The following is a 16,926-nucleotide window of genomic DNA, read 5'->3' as shown; positions in this document are numbered from 1 at the left end:
GAAAGTAATGTAGTTATAGTTATGGCAACCTCTTTCATTTATTTGTAGACCCACAAATTCTCAATCCAGTATATTCAAGCTATGAATATGCCCTTATTATGAAAACCCATACACATACCAGGCAAATGAATACAGTAATGTCAGTTTAAAATGATCATACTCTGCTTGTAGAATTGGCTTAGCAGTGCTTTGTAGTTTCAATTATCCTACCTGCGCAGAGATACGAGTTATGTCATTTACTGGAAATTAACGTCTTAAATCCAAGCAGAAAACAGGTCTTTTCATTGTTTTTGTCTTGTCTCAGGATTATACCTGCCAGAAAGTCCTTTACAGAAACACTATAAAAGGGTTGATTTTAATGGGCCTATTTAGCTTGCGCCATTATGCACAGCTACTTGTATAGCAGACAGCAGGTGCAAAATTGTCTTGGATTTTAACTGCAGGGATTTTAAGTAAAGGCACTCAATGCACCCCTGACTTTAAACAATTAGTTTCTCTTCTAAAAATGCCTGTTTTTTTCAGGACTTGTGGTTGTCTTCCAGACTGGATCCTGCTGAAGGTGAACCCACTGCCCCCAAGATGTACAAACACAAAGTATTGGCAAGCTGTCAGCAGCTGGCAGGCCATGAAGAGGATATGAAAGGCCACCAATGCAATATGAAATACAAACAGAAATGGGTTATGCACTTTTCCTTTTGTTAAATTCTATTTTTGGAGTTCTTTCTGAGTTGAATTAAGCAGGTCCACACACATGCGTAATTAATTCAACTTTATGGCATGTTTGCGTTGGATTCTTGGAATATGGCCCAGGGCTGCTGCTTTTCGGAATGTGCTGGTGGTTATTATTATGGACTGCTTTGCCAGCAGCTTTCTGGGATTCAAGCCACTGCCTAAAGAAGATTTGAAATTGCTTGTATTAATCATACATCAACAGAAGAGGTGGGCTGCACAGATGGCATTTTAGAGATGCAGGAGGGAAAGTGTTTGTTTCCTTAGCATTGTGTGGAGATATGGGAACGCCTGTGCGATGCAACCAATCAGAAAGTAATGCGTTATTAACTGGAATGGTGCCGGTGGCAAAATATGATCCAATAATAGTGCTGAATACATTGATATATTGATAAACTGATAAACTGTTTGGTTTGCCTTGTATTTATGTCATGTGCTAATTAAGGATGTACCAAATCCACTATTTCTTCATGAAACTTTCAGCCCAATACCGAATCTTAATTTGCACACGCAATTAAGGCCATGGGGGCTAAAGAGAGCACAGTGAAAAATGTTCAACTTCTGTGTTTATGTGACAAAAAGTCAAGCACTTTTAAGGATTTGTATTTGGTTCGGCCAGGCATGTGGATTCGGCCAGATCTGAATTGTGCTTAAAAAGGCCAAATCTTGGTCGAATCCTGGATGGGCCGTTCTGAATTGTTAATTGCTTCTTTGTTAAGTTGGCGTTGCCAAAAGCAAGAGCTTCCCAAACTATAGGCTTGCCCCACCACGAAGGCCCAAAGCAATAGTTGGGGGAGCAGTCCTGTAGGATGAAATTTGTGTAAATGTTCATTTGTATAGTCATGGAACTATAGCAGTATGGCGTATGGGGCCTTAAAACAAATGTTGGACCACTAAAACCCAAAATGTCCCATCACCTCTGCTTTAGGGTAGCTGCGCTCAAGGAGAATTTTGAATGCCGTGACGTACTTTTGTGTTGACAAAACATGGGGAATGCCCATGAATCACTTCAGCCACAAAGGCATTGTTATGGCTAAGACATATATTCTGATGCCAATCACTTGGCTTCCTCTATTTTCTCCCCTTGTCACAAGAGTCGTGTGACCTGAAATTAGTAAGGTGATGTGGATACCACCTACCACCACCAGCACTTAGCAAAGTACAATGCTGTGGGACTACTGCCACTGAACCTGGTTAGAAAGTTGCAACAAGCAAATCATCAAACAACAAATCATTTCCTAAACACAGTAATTCCAAGTGTGCAGCAGAACAAAGTCAAATAGCAATTACACCACAGTGAAGCACCCCTGCCACTGCAATACTTCAGTCAGATACTAGGAAGAAGCCATTTGCCTCAGGGATAAGGTGGTAAGAGTCTGTTCTCTTGCACTACAAGTTTTAATTAAACAACTAATTAGGATGCCATCTTATAAAATTAAAGTTGCCTGTGAAGGTAGCTTAGCTGCAGCCTCAGGTCTATTGCATGCATTTTAAGAGCAGTTTTCCATTTGAAATTGGTAACTGCATATTACAGTAATGAACACTATGGCCATCACTCTTATGTGAAATAAGTTTAAGTCATATTATACAGTATTAACACACATTAGGGACCCCCTAAGAACTATTTCCAAATGCTAACAAACCCCTGCCAGGTTCACCTCCCTACAGGCAGCATAGGGCAGGCAGAGTATGACATACATTCAGGCAGCATAGGGCAGGCAGAGTATGGCACACACAGGCAGCATAGGGCAGGCAGAGTATGGCACACACAGGCAGCATAGGGCAGGCAGAGTATGGCACACACAGGCAGCATAAGGCAGGCAGAGTATGGCACACACAAGTCGCATAGCGGAGACAGAGTATGGCACACACAGGCAGCATAGGGCAGGCAGAGTGTGGAACACACAGGCAGGGTGGGGCAGGCAGAGTATGGAACACACAGGCAGGGTATGGAACACACAGGCAGCATAGGGCAGGCAGAGTATGGCTCACACAGGCAGCATAGGGCAGGCAGAGTATGGCTCACACAGGCAGCATAGGGCAGGCAGAGTATGGCTCACACAGGCAGCATAGGGCAGGCAGAGTATGGCACACACAGGCAGCATAGGGCAGGCAGAGTATGGCACACACAGGCAGCATAGGGCAGGCAGAGTATGGCACACACAGGCAGCATAGGGCTTTCAGAGTATGGCACACACAGGCAGCATAGGGCAGGCAGAGTATGGCACGCACAGGCAGCATAGGGCAGGCAGAGTATCGCACATACAGGCAGCACAGAGCAGGCAGAGTATCGCACACACAGGCAGCATAGGGCAGGCAGAGTATCGCACACATAGGCAGGGTAGGGCAGGCAGAGTATCGCACACACAGGCAGCATAGGGCAGGCAGAGTATGGCACACACAGGCAGCATAGGGCAGGCAACATAGGGCAGGCAGAGCATGGTACACACAGGCAGGGTAGAGCAGTACAGGCAGAGAAGGGAAGGTGAAAGGGAAAACTATTATGACTGCACAAGTAACTGATCATGACCACTCCAACATGTGTGTACTGCAGTACAATACCCACACTGCTCCTACAGTCTGCGGTGTGAACATGTGACCAATGCAGGGGTTTACAGTCTGAAAATGCAGGATCTTAAAGGTGTGAACAAAACAGGGGCTTACATCCTGAATCTAAAGTATGAATAATGCAGGGAAGCATTAATCTCAGTACTAATAACATTTAAAGTTTACACAAGGTTAAGCCATCACAGGAGACATACAGATGGGGGGCCACTGGGGGTGGGGCATGGGCAGCCAGTCGGACAGCACCAAATTAGATAATAGTGACAAATATCACATTCACAAACCGACAGCAACGAAGTGGACAACTGAAGGGAATTAGTAGCAGTAAAATTGGATTGACAATGGCAATTCTTTATTTTGGAAGCTTCTGAATTGCATAAAAGATATCAGAGAAGGAGACCTTCAGGGTAGAGTGGGGATTGTCACTAATACAACACATTACAACTACGCCAACAGCCAAATACTAATAGAAGTGGTCAATAGTGGAGCCCAATTTTTAGTGTGCCATTTGTACAAAATTTGGTGGGTCACCCTGGAAACCATAATCCTGTTTTTCTACATAGGAGGCATTTTTTGTGCAATCTCGTACGTACATTAAGGGTGAGGAAAGAAGACTGCATACGTTAAAAATGGTCACACAATGAGGGAAGACAGAATACCAGTGTAGTGTTTTGCTTGTGTCTGTTTAGAAGCTGAAGGAATCCTTCAAGCCCCAGTGATAATGAAAGGAGTCAGTGCGCATTGCTTTATGTCCCATCACGAAAGACATGTTTCTTTGTTTGTGTGAAAATAAGGAAAACAGGTTGGGTGTATATATTTGTCTCATAGTGAGGTGTGCCTTGCACAATGCTACCTGTGGCTGCCAAACTCCCTGCCTCACTGGCATCATGGAAGGTCTGCTATTTTGCCAAGCGACATCTATGGTATCATCACTCCTAAAATATAGTGGGCCATCCCTTGATTCTACAACTAAAGATAGAAGATGTGGAAGAAGGAATAAAAGTTGGATTACTAACATTTTCTATTCTGGAAATATAAAGTATTCTAACAAGTACATAAAGTGTGAAGCCCGTTCCCAGTTGCCTGCAACAAGCACAGCCATTCCTAACAGCTATCCAGGAAAGCTGAAATAGAATGCCCCTTTCACCTCTGACCTTAACTGTATACGCAGTTGCATTCCAGCAGGCGTAGGAGAGTCTCCTTACACACATAGGATCGTAAAGATCCACCATAAACTAGGGTCGGATATAGCCGAGACATCTATAAAAAGCTAATGGCACAGTAACGCATTTTGATAAGTTTCTAACGTAGTATGGCCATCAATCCTTTCTGCTTAGCACTCAATTATCATCACTCAACGCACGGTTTCAGCCCTATTTTAGCATCTGGGGCAGCACTCCATTCTCTGCTTGTGCACATGACATTAACAGGCAAATACAGCAGGGTTTCAGTGACCAAGTGTTGGGTATATATATTTTCACAACTCAGAATGATAATAGCATATTAATGGAGGGGGTAAGGTACTTTTCCTGTGATCATCTATCAGTATTTTTGTTGTAAACACAGCTCTAAGAACTTGACACAGACGCAACAAGACCAAAAATGATGCAGAGATTCACTGAATTCAGTTTTATGATTCTGATAATCATTAAATTATTTGCAACGTTTTAGCTTTTGTAGACAACAATGTGTTGTTTTCAGTTGCCTAGTGCAACAAATTTACCTTACAAAAAAGGTTTAAACCTGACCAGCCAAACCAAGGTGGCCATACATGGGCCGATAAAAGTTGCAGAAGGACCACGTCAGCAGCTTATAGAGCTATGTATAGGGCCCTTAAAGGGCCTACCAGGCCAAAATCTAGCTGAACATTTGGCAGATGACGATTGTGAAGATTTAAAAATCCAGCTGGGGCAAGGAGCCCAACAGCTTTTTGATGTGGTCCTTGCCTCAACTGCCTTAATACCATTGGCCACCTAAAAGTGGGCATCTTGGAGAAAGATTCCCTTGTTTGGCGACCTTGCCTAATAAGCGGGTATTTCAGTGTATGGCCAGCTTTAGGGCAACTCCCGATCCCTTTTGCTTGGTTACCTTCTTTGTGCCATCCAATTTCAGGCCTTTTAGCATATTCCTGCTATGTTACTAAAGACTAGTCTTGTTAAATAACAACAAAATGTGGTTTGATAAGCTACATCTGCATCGCCCAGCCAGCTTATAGAATGAAAGAAAATGGTATAGTGAGTGTTATAATCACCCAACAAGATCTTTAACTCCTCTTTCATGCTTGAAACACATCAAGTATCATGTAGAAGCCAATGCTGCCTCCCCATCCAGGTGGAACATGAAAATATGGCTCTACCCATGTATTAAATTACATGGGACCTTAAGGTCAGCAGCCGATGGTGGGCTACAAAAAAAACACAGAAAGTTTTAACTACCTTCTCACGCTAAGGTGCTGGCAGGGGCACCCCTGAGGTGACCTTTCTGATGCTGTCCCCCTCATGCTTAACTTTTCAGTGTTGGTGGGGGTCAAGAGGAGCCTCATCACTAGTGTAGAAAGTGATACTGCAATCAGAATCAAAATAAATTATTTTTCCTTACAGGTGGGGTAAAGATAGTGAGCAACAGTGATGTGCAGGTCATGAAAAACAACCCACACACGACCCTAACCCAGAAAATGTATGACCTGCACCCAGGCCGGACTGGCAAATGCCATAGGGGATGCTGTAAGATGCCATAGCAGTTTGGACCTCTGTGTACTCAGAATGCCAGGGCCTATTTTGACTTCCAGTCCAGACCTGCCCACACCCAACCTGTAGCTGTGTCTTTCCACTCTGTATGCTATTTCTGTGCACACCTTAGGTTCCAAGACAGGTAAACTTGTGTACTTACCCAGTCTGATCTGCACCCAACCCTAACCCACAATGGTTGCCCAAATTTCAATGTTAACCTGCCTGCTCTAAGGCTAAACCTGCGGGTCCCTTGGGTTGAGCATCAAATCGCGCATAGTTAGTGAGCAGCATTACTGCTGAACAGCCTTGTGCACAAAAAGGTGTTCATCTGCTCAAAGAAGTCGAACAAATGCCAGGGCCTATTTTTACTTCCAGTCCAGACCTGCCCGCACCCAACCTGTAGCCAGGGTCGGACTGGGCCGCCAGGACACCGGCGGCACAGAATTTTTTTTATAAATCATAAAACAGAATGAACTGCAGATTTATTTTAAATCTGCATTGGGAAGAACAGAAAACCTATTACTATGGCTTACTATAATTCCAAATCTCAGAAATGCTCATAGAAACTATGAAGTTTTCATGTGCTAAACATGGCCTTGAATTGCACATAACGTCCCTACCAACATGTAACAGAGGGAAAATCTTTACAGTCTTCTCAAGTAACCAGTTCTTGGACTATGCCCAAACAACTTCCATCTGTTCAGAATGTAAATCTTTGCTATTTCACTTTACAAGTCATTGTATATGTTATTGCTGGAAGACAGAAAAATGAAATCTGCTTCTAATAACCACTGACAGGCAGCAGCCCGCACACTGACATTCAATATATATTAATTTGAATAGATTTGCTCAAAAAAGCTCTTTATCCAAAGAGTGCAAGGGAGGGTAGTGGTTCTCTAAATCTATTTTGCAATGTTTACAAGCAAAGAAAAATATTCTAGGGGATTTCACAGTAATGGTAATCGTAATGGAACCTAATCCTGGGGGATCCCTTACACACTTAGTGTTTCCTTGTGCTCACTCTTCTCAAAATGACGCAGGCAGTGAGCCTTCCCCTACGTGCAGGGATATGTCAGCCAAATGTACCACAGCTGTTGGGGGCTGCTGTAAGCAACATCTGCAAGGGGCAAGTCCTGCCAAAACCTAGATCACCCCATGGATTATTCTTTGTGGCTGAACACAACATAATTAAAAACATGTATTTGTTTTGCGGCTGCAGGCCAATTATATCTGTATACAGGTCAGTGACTTTACCCTGCATTTCTAAAGGGGACATAAAGCTTCCCTAGAACTGACTGATTTGCAACCCCTAGATCTGAATCCAGATAGGGAAATTATTCAAAAGCCAATAAAAAGAAAAAACAAGTAAAAGCTGCACTGTTCTAACTCTTTATAGGTGCTTGGGTGTTGGCTTGGATGAATAAACGTGTATTTATAAAGTGCAGACTTATTCCACAGCACTGTAAAATAAATGTGTGTATACAATGACCAAAAATATTTCTTTCAAAAAAACCCAAAAAGGTGCTAACCTAGGGTGCCACTGATCTGCACCCTGTCAGCCCAGTTTTCGGAAGGACAGTCCAGATTTAGAAATGATGAAATCCGGACATAGCTCTGCAATCAGCCAATTACTGACCCCCGTGTCATAGCCCTGCCCCTGGTGTCATTGACTCGCCCACAAAATATCACTTTCCCACCCCACCCCCTGCCTGGCAAATTCAAAAGGTGGCAACCCTATGCTAAGCAATACAACAGGTAAACAGGGCCCTATCTGAAAGAGCTTATGATGAAAAAGAAGAAGGGGTACAAGACACAAGAGGGCCGATTCACTAAAGGTCAATATTTCGAGCGCTATTTATAGCATGCGTTAAATATTTTATCGCTTCTTATTTTTTGCAACTTAATGCATGATTCACTATAGGATACTTGCATTAATTAAGATGCGATGTTGTTTGCGTTAAGTCGCGATGAGCGTTTTTCTTGCATTATTTTCCGCTCGTGCGTTAATTCCCGCTGTGCGCAATATATTTCACCTCTTGCTATATTAGCGCACAATTTAACACACGTAACCATTACGTTCGTAAAACTACTGTTCTGAAAATGACCATTTCCCTGAAAACTGGAGGCTGCATCACTCTAGGGCCAACATATACTTGAAAAAATCCCACTGCAAAGTCCATGTTGTGTTGCCAAAAGCTCATGAACCACAATTTTCTTTAAGTACCTCCTGCCCTAAGTAGGTGTTAATTTTCGCACAGACTAATGCTTCTTATGTGTTTGTCAATCATGCGTTGGTATTATTTCTATGCGAGAATTAACGCAATGTGTTAAAATGAACGCCTTCCGATCATATGTTATTTAGCGCATGCGATATGCGTCTTAACGCACACGATAATACTTTAGTGCGATACCGCTGATCACACTTTAGTGAATCAACCCTAATGTGTGGGTAAGAGAGAGTAGAAAGGCACGAGACAGAAAACGGAGGTAGCAGAGTGAGGTTAGAGCATGGGTCACTCATTGCACCCCATTCATTGCTATGCAAAGAGAGCTTGCACCAACAGCATCTCTTCAAATGATTATTTGTGTGTGCATCATTGCTATGGCTCTGCCCTTTATTAATAAACACTGCAGATATATAAATCATAATGGTCAAATTGATTTGTTAATATACAGTATAATAGAGCTTGTAATATTTTTTCAGGCCTCCTTATGTCAGAAAAAGGTAAGAGAAATATAAAGCTTAGGCCTAACAGTGAGATCAATATACAAAACATCACATTTTGGGGTCCTTCTATTCATTGCTTGTAACCTCTCAATCCAGGAACCTATAGAATACAGCCAAATAGATAGTAGCTAGGCAGACAGAGACCGAATGAGTGTGTAATGTATAGATATGGCAAAATGCAATTTATAAATTAAAAAGATACAGAAGATTTTACTTGTCCTTTTCAACCTCCAGGATAGAAAAGTCAAGAAATCCTCTATTTACCATTACATTAAGCATAGAAAGTCAGAAGTAGAAACCTGCAGGTTCTGTCTAGGCTATGCCTTCCATAACTGCTTAAAGTGGACCTGTCACCCAGACATAAAAAGCTGTATAATAAAAGCCCTTTTCAAATTAAACATGAAACCTAAAATCATTTTTTATTACCACATCCATACCCATTATAAAAGCATTTACAAATCCCAGCTGTCAATCATATATTGCTTGCCCCGCCTCTATGCCTTAGGCAGACAGTTACTTTCACTTTCAATTCAGAACTTTTTAGACGTTGCTGCCCTCCTTAAATTCCCCCTCCCTCCTCACCATCTAACTTTGTAACCAGTGCATGGACATGGGTATCAGGTCCCCCCATACTGGCACAGAATGGCAGGATGCAATGCCTGCTTTGATAACAGTGTCCACAAAATGGCCCCTGCCTGCTTGCTGCAATTGTGAATTCCAAGGCTGAAGAAAATAAGATTAAAATAATTTATATAGTGTAAGTAAAGTTTATTTTGCTTGACAAACACAATAAAAAACAATTTGGAATTATTTCTTAAGGTGACAAGTCCCCTTTAAAAACAATCACACTTTATAATTGCCCATGCTTAGTGCTGTATCTTCCAAGAAACTTACACTTCTCTGAATATATTACAGGTATTACTATATTAATAGAGCATAGTGTAGTAATATCTGTGTACTGCCCTTCAGCAGCTGCCTATAGTTGTGGCAATCTTGCCAAACTGTAAACAGAAGGACTGAGGAGATTCTCATATACTAGAGTAGGTGTAAGTGCTAACTTCCAGGATGGTCTATGTGAAAGGATCAGCCCCTCCTTATAAGCACAGTTCACCTTTAAAGAAGATATCAGGTTGTCTCTGATCTTTTCTGCAGTATTATTAAAATCTGCATGAAACGTAGGTGTATAATAGCTGTTTATATATAATCATTCTGAAATATTAGTGTCTAACATTTGCACTAAGTATATATCCAACAGGGGAAGGCCACAGATATAACCAGCATATCACTAGGTCTATAACCTCAAACACATATGCACTTAAAAACACTCTGATTCCTGCCAGGAAAAAATGGCAAATAATAGTAAATTGCAGTAAAAGTGTTTTTTCCCCGGGGAAGAAAAACAAAAAGGGCTTTCAAAATGTTAGTAAATCTGTCCCTATGTAAGGCAAAAGCACAAACAGTATGTACATGGCTTGATATTACACATATAAAATATAAACTCCTCTTGTGGGAAATCCCACTATTTACAAAGAAAGAAACCCCATTTCTCTAATTACAGATTCCCAGTGAGCAGATAAACAAGTAGATGCACATGCCCATGCGCCCTAAGTACTATGACACATATCTGGTGGGGCCATTTGAAGTTCTGGAAAAATCCTCATTAAGGTTCAACGTTCAGACATGGAAAATGTTGGCAGCGCGCAGGGAAAACATTACTAGTCGGCCCAAAGCAAAACAGCAGAGTCTCCTTGTTTTTTTTGTTTGAAATAAACTAGTCACAGGTTAGTGATCAGCTAACAATTTCCAATCCTAGTCATTTGCACCTCATTAAAGGATAAGTCAACCCAATGTATCTTACCACAATGTATCTTAAAGGGAAAATATACCCTATTTAACAGATGGAGTTGTGTTTAATATATTTCCCCATGATTTTCTAGCAAACAACATTAGCATAGGTTATTCTGCACATTTGAATGTATTAATGTGAATATGAGCTGCCATACTCTTTACTCTGTTGAGTACATACAATGGTTAATCCAGTCCAAAAATAAAGCAGAACCCCACTGGTCACATACTGATGTAACATAGTAACATGAAGCCAAACATCTAGGAATTAATAAAGGAACATGTGCAGTGAGCAAAGTGCAATTTTGATGCACATTTGTACTGCACCACCTGCAACTGCATCCAGATTGCCAAAATGAAGGCAACTGTACTTTGTTGCAACTGTACTTTGTTGCAACTGCGCCAGATGCAACAGACTTTTTTTCCTCACTTGAAATACATCAACAGTTGGTCTTCTAACCTTTTTAGGGTTGTGGCAGACAGGGAGACTAGTCGCCCGCGACAAATCGTGGCGCCGCTTATGCCATCCCACCGGCGATTTACATACTCGCTGGTGGGATGGTATTTCGGGGAGACTAGTCGCCCGCGACAAATCTCCCTGGTTGCGGGTGACTAGTCTCCCCGTCTGCCACAACCCTTATTCTGCGACTCCCTGCTGTTGCATTTGGGCAGTGATGTTAACAGTCAGGATTAGGGTGTCTCAGAAAACAAAAATCATTAGAACATTGGCAGTTATGAGCAGTTTGCTCCCTCACCTACATGTCTGCACCATCCCCCTCAGGGCCCACTTGCACCAGCAGCGTGGAACTAAACCATACAGCAAATGCCTTCACCCATCTGGGCGCTCAGGACCCCCCCCCCAGATGCATTTAGGTACAGTTGAGTTATTAGGGTGACTGACCTTAACAACCATATACAGGTTTGCATGATGAAGGGAAGAGGGGCAGTAAAGTCCAGATGTAGCAAAATTTAAACATTTTTACAAAGTACAGACATGCTTTCATCTGCACAATGTTTAAAAGGTTGGCAAGTTGCAGAGGGGTAAGGGGAAAAATTCAAAACCCACTAAAACGGTTATATTGCGACTGAGGAGCTGATTTACAAACTCAGGCAGTAAATTGCACAAGTGGAGTTGCCAAAAGCAACTAATTAGGTCTCTGCTTTCATTTTTAACATGTAGTAGACTGTTCAAAACTGATTGCTGATTGGTTGCTATTGGAAACTGCACTTCTGCAATGTAGTGCCTATTTTTGTGAAGCTGCTTATCACTTCTATCCAATACCTGGATACCAATGTTTGGCTTATATCACAGGTAGTGATTTGGTACATTTTGCCCACTGTGTGTTTTACACTCTTAAAATACCCTGGACGTCCCCACATTTCTGCCTATGGGACTTGTGTGTTAACATTATTGCAGGAGATTTTCAAAGTCTGTAGGACACTAACACATTTGAATGTGGTCTTAATCACATCTGCCTGAAAAATGCCCTGTTTGTATGTGCCCCATAGGTAGAACTGCAGTCTGATTCAGGTGCCCCTAACTGCAACATGTATCACTAAAGATGCATTTTCCCTTTGATATAGGTAGCACTGCAGGCTGATTCAGGTGCCCCTAACTGCAACATGTACCACTAAAGATACATTTTCCCTTTGGTATCTAGTGATAGTGCAACTGCAGTTGGAACAAGATAAACCAAACTACAGATCTTCAGCTGTGGCCAAAAGAAGACTTACAGCACCCTTAGGGCTGTGATACACGGAAAGATTAGTCACCTGCGACAAATCTCCCTTGTCATGGGTCACTAATCTCCCCGAAATGCCATCCCACCGGCGATAATGTAAATCGCCGGTGGGATGGCATAAGCGGCGCCGCGATTTCCCAAAATCACAGAAGTTTCCTCTCAAGGCAAGAATGGGGGCGGCCTCGGGGTGCCAGTATAAGAAATCTGGCACTGACTAAAATGGACAGTGATGATCATTTACTGATAATTTCTCTACATGTGTTTTAGCAGAGGCAATTCTTAGTACTGTCTATGGCAGGGTATTTTCTGGAGTTCAGTAGCCATGACAAGAAGCTGCTACTAGTATCTCAGTGTGTCTTCACTCTAATATGAAGGGCTGCAGGTAGGACCTGCCCACTGTACAGAATCGTGGAGAGAATAAAAATGGATTTGCAGCAGTGCAGTAATCAGAGAGTCTTTACAAACACAACTAATAACTGCTCAGACAATGCTATGTTGTGTATGGCAGCACAGCATTCAAGTTCCAGGACAGAAGCTGCTCTCACTGGTCCCAATGGAACATCAGATTTCAAGTAACTGCACACTAGGGATTGCTCCTGTTGTGCTACATCAGAAAGGATCAGGGACACTCTGTTCTTACAGCCCAGAATGTCTTGCCTTTTCCACTCCATATTCAGTCAAACAGTGGAAGTCGAGCAACTACTTAACTACAAGTCCCAGCATGCTCTGCTAACAAATCAAAACTTCAAGTCAAGCCTCACTGTCCTTATTCAATAGATTTTTAAAGAATACACTGCTCCCAAAGCTGCTCAAGGATGCTGGAAGTAAGAGTTCAGTGCAAGTTCCCTGATCATTCTGTGTGGGGGTTATACCATTAGCTTTAGAATGACAATTGGCACTCTAGGGGCATCTCAGTACTGTCTGGCAGCTGAAGCTACTGAAGTAATGGAGCAGTGAGCTGGTCATTCCCTGTTAGGGTGCTCCCCTGTCATCAGTATGAGAGGGGAGCACCCTGACAGGGAATGACCAGCTCACTGCTCCATTACTGGAGCAGAGTGTATTGCTGCCCTGCAAATCCCAGCAACTATTCTACCAGTTTAACAACTGGGCACCTGTTTCATTTCAGTGTAAACCAACTGAGAAAGCTGTATGGCAGTTCCCATTGAATACAATCATACAGATACAATAAACAAAGCTTATTCTTACCTATTTCAATTCTAGTGAAAGCAATTCATTCTTATACATTGGGTATATTCCACCGCCTCAGTTGAAGACTACATATATATATATGTGATTAAGAATATACCCTTATGTGTGATTGTTATTGGAGTCATCTCTAAAGCATGAGCAGTAAATCCACGCACTGAGAGCAGTGTCTGTACTTACACAGTGGGCACACTCTGTGTGTCTCTCCCCAGTCCCGACTGCTCTGATCAGGTTACAGGCTCCAGACGCATCCACCTGCTCTGTGTGGGGGGAGACAAGCAGGGATCCCTGGGTCACATTTAGCCCTCTCCCCCTCCCTGAGCCCCCTTCTTATCTGTCTTCTTCCAGTCGGGAAGCTCCTGCTCTGTCGCAGCCGGCAGCCCATCGCCCAGGCGAGCGGAGAGGGAAACCTGACGCTCCGTCTCTGCTTCTCACACAAGTTCACTCGCATTCTCACTGGCAGGTTGTTCCTTCTCCCGGCAGCCGGGGAGGGGGGGAGTGCCCGTGACGTCAGCACAGAGCCCCATTGACGTCAGTGGAATCCCTGTATCTGCATCAATGAGCTAAAATTAGCAGCAGAGAAGAAAAGCCCGAAATAACTCTCATGCTTTTGTGTCACAAGCTCCAGCAGTTATTCCACAGACAACAATGGGGGCAGACATCGAGCCCGCGGTGTATTTATAGCTTCCCGCAGCTCAGGCTGAGCTAAATGGAGCTTGTTTGTGGCTTATTTTTTTCCTCCTGCCTTGGGACGTCAGTTCTAATAGTACAGATCCTGCTCTCATTTCATCGTGTTCATCACGGGGGGCGTTTATATAAGGATTTGTAGTTGCTGCTTAGGGAGCAGATATTTATTACTCGGTTTAATTATAGTTGAACAGCTCAGTGCTGCCGAGGCCTGAGATTCCGAGCCTTACTTACAAGAAATGGGACAAAGTGCAAAATAGACACAAACACTCCCCTGGGGGTTCTCTGTAATTGTGCCCTTAGCTACTGTGTTATTCACAATGCGCAATGGGAAGCGCCGGAGGGTTTAGTGGCTAGAGAAGCAGAACTTACAGCTCCCTAGTTGCGCCCTGCGCCAAATTTATCATCCTGCTGAAGCTGTGGAATGCAGCTTGCACCTTCTCCCAGTGCTACAGACACAAATATGCAGTTCTGCCCCCCTTTGTGTTCTGTCACTTGGGCCTGTCAGGCACATTATGAACGTTTCAACCCACGTTTGGGCCTTTGGCTAAAAACGGGAATAGGTGTTTACTATTAGAAGATGTTCCAGTAGTGGATAAATATTTTGTAGAAGGTTTCCTTTTAGCCTTCATGAGAAGAGCCTCTCTGCTTCTGCTTCTACCCACACTGACCTAGACCTTGGCCTGCCCCCAAGGGTCAAGCAGTGTGTATAAGGGAATGGTGTCTGATAAGGTTTGTGAGAATGCTGACTATACTGACTATAGGAAGACTATACTACATACCTCCCAACTGTCCCGCTTTTTGCGGGCCAGTCCCAATATTTATAGCACTGCCCACTGTCCCGGATTCACTGTTAGATGTCCCGCTTCTCAGCATTGCCGTTTAATTGATTGCTGTGCCTACTCTGCTCTGGGGAATAAAGCCCCGCCCCTTAACTCTTGAATCTCCCCTGCTACCTCAAGCTCACAGGTTTACCTTTATGTTTAATTGTCCTGGGTGGAGCCAGCGCCGGATTTGTGACGCGGGCGCCCTGAGGCCGCCCCCTCCGGCCTCCCCCTGTGCGCATGCGTGAATCGCCAACCCCACCCCCCCACACAGCGAGCGCATGCGCGAACCCTCCCTCCGCGTCAGCTGCGCATGCGCATACATTTCATCTCCCATACGGAGCAGTGGGGAGAGGTCCCCATTGCTCTGTATAGGAGCAAAATTTAAAAATTTAATTGCGGCGGGGCGGCATGCCACCCCTAAACTTTTGCCGCCCTAGGCCCGGGCCTTTGTGGCCTCTCCACAAATCCGGGCCTGGGTGGAGCATTTGTGACAGGCAAGGGTTAACTATTAGCATTGGCGGCATCCCTTTCCTGCTCACCGGGTCAGGGGCTGAGGGGGCACTGTCTTTTATCAGGCAGAAGAGGCTGCTGTCTATATTTGTGTGCTGGGCAGTTTCACCTTTCCACCCCTAACATTTATCTCTCTGGGAATCTCTGGCAGAGCACAGCATGCAGGGGAAGAGGTAAAATATAGCAGACATTTAAAAGGGGCCCTTATAAGTCTGGGAACCTTAGGCCTTGTTAATATGGCTAGAACTTCTAGTGGTACATTAATATTGTTTTGCTTTCAACTGATAAAGAATAGAAGGAAATAACATAGATTTATGTACCTCTGGCTTTGACCCTGTTTATAACTTTGGCAAATGCACAGAACTGTTGGCATGTCTGAAGTTGATATGCCCTTTATCAGTTTCATTTAGTAATTTTACTGGGATGTCTGGGGTTAATATGCCCTTTATCAATTTAATGTAGTCATACTGACACTTAAGTTAATATGTCCTTTATTCTTTTTATTTAGTGATTATAATGGCACATCTGGGGCATGTAAAGTGGGTGTGGCATGTTGGGGCATGGTCACAAAGCAGGCGTGGCCAAAAAAATTTTGCCAACTACCCGCGTCACTCTTTCTCTTAATGAAATGTTGGGAGGTATGTATTAGGGTTTAGTAGATGCCAATCAAGCACTACAAAAAACATACAACTATTGAAAGGCTGATATTTATTTCCAGAAATGGTAGGGAACATACTGAACAGATTTGCTCACCAGTTCTACTGGGTTGCGTTTGGACAGTTGCAGCAGCAGCTTAGCAGTACCTGCATCTGATATACACGAGTGCACCCTGTGCAAGTGTAGACAAGAAGCTTACCCTGTATTCTGCTGCTTGGAAGTTGTGTGACCAATAGTTGATCTGCCCTTTCCCAACCCAATCCATTGTGCTGCCGTCACTTAAATATCTGCACCCGACAGATTCGAGCCAAAAGCTTCTTTGCAACCTAATTGCCCATGCCCCACTCACCACCTTCACCCCCCAGTTGCCTGGGGTTTCCCTGTGTCAATAGGCACAGCAGCACAAAATTTAGAATGGAAGGCAGAGGGAATGAGTGGTTTTAAGTGAAAGTGACTGCAAGAAAAGTGTGAGGACTGCAACCGCATTTGCAGACGTACATGAGCCTTTATGACTTTTAGCCAGGGAGCTACTGTATGTATTCATAGGTATATGACCATAGTGTCCCAGATAAAGGCCTTTGAAGCATAACGTTTTCACTGCCTATGGAGCTGCAATACAGTGCACATTGCCTTTAGCTGACTATATCCACCTAGCTATCATTACAGACACAGCATATCACTAGCACTAGTCTTGTATTTAG

At 43.4% G+C, this 16,926-nt stretch overlaps 1 protein-coding gene across 1 annotated transcript in view; it reads right to left on the bottom strand.

The window, feature by feature from the left end:
* The window catches only part of nr4a1 (nuclear receptor subfamily 4 group A member 1), a 34,573-nt gene extending 20,578 nt beyond the window's left edge, over positions 1–13,995 (bottom strand). The window contains exon 1 of the mRNA XM_012957244.3: positions 13,725–13,995. The gene's annotated coding sequence lies outside the window, so the exon portion shown is untranslated. The remainder of the gene's footprint in view (positions 1–13,724) is intronic.
* Between the last annotated feature and the right edge of the window lie 2,931 nt (positions 13,996–16,926).

The sequence above is a fragment of the Xenopus tropicalis genome, chromosome 2, assembly GCF_000004195.4.
Source record: "Xenopus tropicalis strain Nigerian chromosome 2, UCB_Xtro_10.0, whole genome shotgun sequence".
Lineage (NCBI taxonomy): Eukaryota > Metazoa > Chordata > Amphibia > Anura > Pipidae > Xenopus > Xenopus tropicalis.
The sequence above is the reverse complement of the archived record's forward strand: the minus strand, read 5'-3'. Positions and strand labels throughout refer to the sequence as shown.